The following is a 7,241-nucleotide window of genomic DNA, read 5'->3' on the forward strand; positions in this document are numbered from 1 at the left end:
GAAATGCTTTAGAAGTGCTGAATTCTAGTGCAAATTCCTCAATTCACAGAGGAAGAAGCAGAGACCCAACAGGGCAAGGAAATTGCCCAGATTCACACGGTGAGGCCACAGTGGGTCAAGGCCAGAGCCCCAACCCACCATCCTCCCCTCCCGAGCTCTGTGCCCAGGCTCCCTCCAAACACACCCCTTCCTCCCTGTGGCCCTGGGTGCCCCTGGCCCCTTGCACTCCTCCCGCCAGCAGCCCTGCACGTTGTGAATATTTTTAACTTGGCCAGGAGAACGAGATGCAAGTCTTGCAAAAGGAGTCTGTGGTTAATTATTTTCTCATCAAGAAGCCCAAGCAAGGCTCTGAGAGAAGGCATAGAAACCGAGGGGCCTGTAGATAAGTGGACAGAGAAGCAAGGGGTCATTGGGTCCAAGCGGGAGTTGTTGAGTACCCTTGGGTGCCTGACACTCCTGAAGAAGCCACATTTCCTGCGGGCACCATGCTCGCATGTTTGTTCACATGCAGTTACACACACTCACACTCGCCCACAGTGGGCACCAAGCCAAGTGGAAGGCAGGTGGGGATGGACCCATTTTCCCCTCAAAGCAGAGCCTCCTCATCTGCCTCCAGTCCCTGGGCATCCACAGCACTGAGGGTGGAAATGTGCAATTAAGCATCACCTCTGTTATTGTTCTCTTGTGAGTTCTGCCCCGTTTATCTTCTCTCTACAGCCACGCCAGGAGGGCAGGGACTACGACGGGGAGACGGGAGGTCTAGACCCCGTGCCAGGAGCCCCGGGTTCTGTCCCAGGCTCACTGCCAGGAGCGCTATTCTTTGGAACCTCAATTTCCTTGTCTGCAAACACCAGGTGCTGAGTAATCTCAGCCACACCTAGAGAGGGAGACTGTCTAGAAGCAGAGAAAGTGCCCTAGGGATCTACATTTGACTTCAGTTATGTCTCCTTTGGACAAATGCCTTCCCATCACAATTTCTGCATCTGTAAAATAGGCCTACTAGTCTCCCTAGGCAGAGGCTGCCTCTGAGCTGTGAAATGGGTACAGGGACGCCAAGTCCTCTTTCTGCTTCATAGCAAAACACGTCCCTAGGTCTCAAACCAGTCTGCGTCCCACACTTCTGACCCTGATGGTCCAAGCCTCACACCCGCTCACCCACAGGGCTCTAGGTTACAGTCCCCTCTGCAGCCAGAGGGAATACTTTAAAAACGGAACAGTTTCCTCTCCCGCTTAAAACCCTCCGAAGGTTTCCCACATAAGTGGAATAACACACAAATGCCGGCTGCTCCACACTCTTCTCCCACTGCTCCACTCACTGGCCTCAACCTCTTCCTGAAACTGGTCAGGTTTTCTACCTCGGGGCCTTCATCCAGTCTGTTCCCTCTGCCTAAAATTCTTGTCCCTCAGTTCCTAGCATGGAGGCTCCTTCTAGCTCTTCGGGTTCCACATCGAATGGCACCTCCTTTGGGACGTGAGCATCCACACGGGGAGAGCACCCCTGCATGCACCTGCTCAGACCCCTCTGTGCTATTTTCTTCTTGGCTCTTGTCTCCAGCAGACATTTCCCATTTCTCGCTTTCTTTACCTCGTCATTGCTGCTTCTACTCCAAGAACAGAAATATCCCTGGTCAGCAGGAGTGGGCCAGACTGTTCCAAGAACAGCGAGCATGAGGAATGGCGTAGGAAAGAAGAGGAGGTCGGAGAAGGAAGCGGGGTACAGAGCGGAAGGCCATGCAGGTCATTGTCAAGGCTTTGGTTTTCCCATGTATCATTCATAATACTGTATTATTATTGTCTTCCCTACGCCAGCCACAACGCCCACAGAGGCAGGGATCGACTTTTTCATTCATGCTACAAGGATGCCCCTGGCCCAGGCACCTTCTCGCCTCTTCTTTAGCAGCCTCTGATCACATCCCAGGAATTGGAGCTTTGATTTACCTCTTCTGCCAGACTGTAAATGTGGGTATGTGGGGAACCTGGGCTCCCTCACCCCGGCCTGCAGACTGATGGCACTTTGTCTCCCTCCCCACTGCCTAATGTCTCCTTAAGTTACCTCAATGGAGTAGGTCCCCTCCCTGGGACCTATTCCATGGGGCTGGGGATGGAAGGAGCCTGAGGAGTCTGTTGTAACCAGTCACAGGAGTCTGGGCTGGAAGGGTCTTTGTGACTACTGTTTTACATCGGTCATAAAAAAAAAAAAAAAAAAAAAAAAAAGAAGGAAATCCTGCCGTTTGTGACAACAAGGATGAAACTGGAGGGTATTATGCTAAGTGAAATAAGTCAGACAGAAAGACAAATACTGTATGATCTCACTTATGCGTGGAATCTAAAAAAAAAAAAAAAAAAAAAAAAAGAACTCAGAGAACAGATTGGTGGCTGCCAAGGGTGTGGAAAATGGGCAAAGGGGGTCAAAAGACACAAACTTCCAGTTGCAAGATTAGTAAGTTCTGGGGCCGTGACGGACAGCATGGTGACCGTAGGTAACAATACTATACTGCATATTCGAAAGTTTCTAAGAGAGTAGATCCTAAAAGTTCTCATTACAAAATAAAAAACAGTTTGTGTCTACGCCCATGCCACCCTGAACAAGCCCCATCCTGTCTGATCTGGGCTGCTAAGCAGGGCCGGGCCTGGTTAGTACTTGGATGGGAGACCACCTAGGAAGACCAGGTGCTATAGGTGTAGAAAATAAAGAAACAAACAAACAAACAAACAAATAAGGGATTGTAAACTGACAAGGTCCTTGTAATCTATGAGGTCAACCAAGGGTTGCCTCACCTAAAATATGTAAATAAATAAATAAATAAATAAATAAATAAATAAATAAAAACAGTTTGTAACGATGTGGGCACTTATTGTGGTCATCATTTCACAATATATACGTAAATCGAATCGTGATGTTGTATACCTTAAACTAATATGATGGTATATGTCAATATATCTCCATAAAACTGGGGAAAAAAATACTGCCATTTTACAGAAATTGGAGAAACTAAGACCCAAGGCTGCCGTGGCCTGAGTGAGCCCTGGGCTCAGGGCATGTGAGGCAGAGGGAGGAATGGCCTGCAGGAGCGGTCCTCCTGGATCACATGATGCCGGGAACTCTGCAGTGGCCGGAGGAAGGGGGATGGCTCTGTTCTCACCTTCCTTTTCCCCTACGGCTACCCCCAGCAGCCTTGGTATGGGGAAGGGGGGCCGGGAGTAGAAATAGTGACTCACCCTCATCCCTGTTGGGATCAGTTACAGAGAGAGGTGTGCCCGCCTGTCTTTGGTCTCGGCGTGGGGCTGGGAGCTGAGCTAGGCAGGGGAATCCCTGGCGAGGGGTTCCAGGCTGGGCTGAGCGTTGAGAAGGGCTAGGAGAAGACGGAGAAAAGGGCCAGGATTGAAGCCGGACTTCTCTGCCCGGCCCTTCTCACTGTGGCTGTGCCGCCTGGCCATATCACTGGTCCTCCCTGTGCCTCGGTTTCCCCCTCTACACCACTCCACCATCAGAGGGAGATGTCCATCTCGCCAAGGCGCCGACCCTACTCTTGAGAGAAGATGGAAACCCCAAAAGGGACACAGGACACTGCCGAAGGCCTCCGTGGGAGCTTGAGCGGCCTGCCAGCTCTCTAGGGAGGGCATCCTGGTGGAGGTGACCACCTGGGAGCGCTGCCTAGAGCCCCGCATTCCAGGGGAAGGCCTGAGGGATCATCCTGGCTGAGTCAGTAGGACAGGGCGGGCTGGGGGCCCTGCCTGCTCTGAGTCATCGGTGCCCCGCTGGCTTGCTGGCTTGCTTGCCTTCTTCCTCTGCTGCCTGCTGGGACCAGCCATGGGATCACACAGACCCTGGTTCAAATCCCAGTCCTGTTCCTTCCGTGAAATCGCGACCCCAAGTGGGAGTGAGCGGTGGAGACAATAGCCCTTGTTGCGTGGTCGAATGAATGACTTGGCACAAAGTTGGTGTTCGCGGACAACAGCAGCAAACAGTTTTAAGAATGCATCATATTCAGGACATATCATGTACAAGCGTTTTCCAGAATTAGGTCCTTAAATCTTCTTCACAAATCCGCCCCCCCCCCCCCCCGAGGTAGGGCCCAGGGATATCAAAAACTAAAGCTGAGGGAAGGGCAGGGCGGCCCGGGCAGCAGTTGCTGCCAGTGCAAAAGCCCAGGGGCGAGAAATCTCATGTTATGCTAGCAAAGGGCCCCTCATTCCTCTCACTTGCTGGAACTTGCACCATTCTCAGCCATCAGTCCGTCTCACCATAGTCCCCATGACTCAGACCCTCCCACCAGGGGAGGAGACCAGGGCAGTGGGCGGGTCCTGCCCACAGACCAGTGAATAATCACCCCGCTGGCAGTCGCTGAAGGAACTCCAACTTTACGCTGAGTGCTGAGCTCATTCCATCGCACGCAAGCCCAGGGGCAGGCCTCTTACTGTCCCAGGGTCAAGTGAGGAAGCCAAGGCCACAGGCGAAGCTACCCTGTGCCAACCAGGAACCTGGTGACTTCAGCTCGCTCTTGAGAGAATGAGCAGCCTCCAGGAGGAAGAGGAAACCAGGTCCAAATCCCTGATTTGTTACAGGGCTTCATGGAGCTGGAACCTCCTTTCTGGGCCTCATCGTCCCCACCCGTGAGGTGGGGCTGGCCGAAATGAAAGGAACCTGCAGCCGGGCACAGGCTCTGGGGCCAGACTGTCTGCATCCGAACCCCTCTCTCAGTGCCTCGGTCTCCTTACCTGTAAAATGGGAGGAATACTACTACCTATGGGATCGGGCTGTTGCAAGGATAGAATGAGGTCTTACACATACAGTGCCCTGCACGTGATAGGCGTCCAGCACAGCGTTGGCTGTTGCCATCCACCAGGGCTCTGTCTCCTGGGAAGACTCCTTGGTTCTGCCCGCCTTGCAGCCTGCGCCACCTCCCCTCATCCTGCCTAAGTCCCGAAACACCTGGACCCCGCAGGAACCTCAGCACCAGCCCCACCTCCTCCGTCTGAAATGCTTTTCCCTCCCCTTTTCCTCGAGACTGGCTCCTCCATCCTCTTGGAGTTTCTGCTGAGATGTCTCCTCCTCAGAGAGGTTTCCCTGTCCTCCAACTATTTTTCTGTCTCCACCTTATTTTTGTCCTTTGAGGTTCTCATGACAACCTGTCAAATCTTTGATGCATTTGTCTACTCCCATCCCCAACGGAATGTAAGCCCCAAGGGCAAAGATGGCGCCTACCTCCTTTATTGCCATACCTCTGGAGCCTAGCCCAGTGCCTGGCACACAGCTGGCACTCCAGAGATAGGGGTAGAACAAATGAATGAGAAAACATATTAAGTTCCCAATGCGTCTCGCACACTGAGTAACTCCCAGAGCTCAGACATGACAGAACCCCAGGGTCTGGGGTGATAATAATAATTGCCAACATTACAGAATGCTTTTTGTGTGCCGGGGTCATTCTGAGTGTTTTCCATAGACTAATCCCTTTAATCCTCACACCAGACCTGGGAAGTAGCCACTATTATGACCCCATTTTATGGATGGGGAGACTGAGGCTCTGAATTAAGTAGCTTGCCCATGGGCATCCAGTTGAGAAGTAAGAGATCTGGAATTCAGACCCAGACTCGGTCTGGCTTTAGAGTCAGCTTGCTTTTTTTTTGTTTTTTAATAGACCTTTTATTTTAGGGCAGTTTTAGGATCACAATAAAATTGAGGGGAAGGGACAGAGATTCCTGGTATATCTCCCACCCCCGTGCCTGCAGGGCCTCCCCCATCATCGCCATCGCCCACCTTCGGCTTGCTTTTGAATACTGCCCAACTCTGTAAACAGAAAGCCTTCCTGGAGGAAGGCCACGGGGTCCTGCACCCATTCCTGCCTCAGGGAACAGAGTGGACCCGGGTGCGGCCGGCCTGGCTGGGGTAGAGGGAGCCTGGAGGACGCCCCGGGGAACAGTTCCCAGGTGTTCCAGTTACCTACCGGTGCATGTCGATCCACCCTAGAACACAGCAGCGTAAAACAACCACCACCATTGCTCTAGCTTGTGAATCTGCAGGTGGGTAGCTCCACTCTGCTCGCATAGTATCGTACGCTCAGCTCAAAGGGTGGCCAGAGGCTGGACAGCTGAGGCTCCTGGGGCTCCTATCTTTCTGTGGTCTCACTGCATGGTGGCACTAGGACAGCCAGCGCCCTCCATGGCGGTTTCTAAGACGTATGTCAGAAGAAAACCAGAGCAAGCCATCGCCCTTTACAACCTGGCCTTGGCAGTCAGCCAGCGTCACCTCTGTCACACCCTGCTGGTCAAAGCAGGTACGATCTCGCCCGGGTTGGGGAGAGGATGACAGGGCATAGGTGGTGCCTCCTGACGGGGGACCGGCGAAGTCCTGGGAGAGCGTGCGGGGAGTGGACAATACCACGCGGGACATTTTTAGAAAATTCTTTCTGTCACAGCGGGTGACCGTAGCTAGATCAAGGTGTCCGCCGGGGAGCCTGCCCTGCCCGTGCATGGCGGGTTCGGTCTCCAGGTCCTGGGTCAAGGTGACTGGTGGGGCCTCAAACCTTTTTAAAAACTTTGTACTTAAGTGCGAAACATGGTTAGGTGCACAGAGCCTCAGCGGAAGCGCATGGATTTTCACCTGCGGAACATTCGGCGACCACCACCCACCCAACCCAGGTGAAGACGCGGAATGCGTCGGGCACCCAGCCGGCACCCCCTGCAGGCCGCTGCTCTTCTGTCCGCCCGGGTCGGCCTCACCTGTTTCGGTTCTTCACATGAGTGGAATCGCACAGTGCATGTGCTCTTTCGGCTCTGGGGACTTTCATTCACCGCGTGTCAGGGAGACGCCTCCACGTGCTCTCGCGGATCGTCCGTTCTCATTGCCGGATACTATTCCATTGTACGGCTATGCTGTTTCGTGGGCATTTGGCTAGTTCCTGTTTGGGGCCGCGAACAGCCACACGCACGTTGTCTGATTAGCATATGTGTCGGACTCATCCCCCGGAGTGGGCTTTCTTGGGCGTAGGGTCACCCTACGTTCAGCCTCGGCACATCTGCCACTTAGACTCGCCCAATGCTTGTGCCAGAGGCAGTGGGTGTGAGTTCCACTTCCTCACCAACACCTGATGTGGTCCGCTTAATCTTAGCCAATCTATTGGAAGCGAAGTGGAAACCAGTGTTTTGAATGAATCTCACCAAATAAAAGCCACCGTTTCTAAGACAGATCAAAGGAGAAATGAAACGAAAGCGAAGGCTATTAGATGCGATGGGGAGTCCGC

At 53.1% G+C, this 7,241-nt stretch overlaps 1 pseudogene; it reads left to right on the forward strand.

Annotated features, from left to right (window-relative positions):
- The first annotated feature begins 2,563 nt into the window (after nt 1–2,563).
- On the forward strand, nt 2,564–2,682 carry LOC118614812 (annotated as a pseudogene).
- The last annotated feature ends 4,559 nt before the right edge of the window (nt 2,683–7,241 follow it).

The sequence above is a fragment of the Rousettus aegyptiacus genome, unplaced genomic scaffold (assembly GCF_014176215.1).
Source record: "Rousettus aegyptiacus isolate mRouAeg1 unplaced genomic scaffold, mRouAeg1.p scaffold_m13_p_2, whole genome shotgun sequence".
NCBI classification, from domain to species: Eukaryota; Metazoa; Chordata; class Mammalia; order Chiroptera; family Pteropodidae; genus Rousettus; species Rousettus aegyptiacus.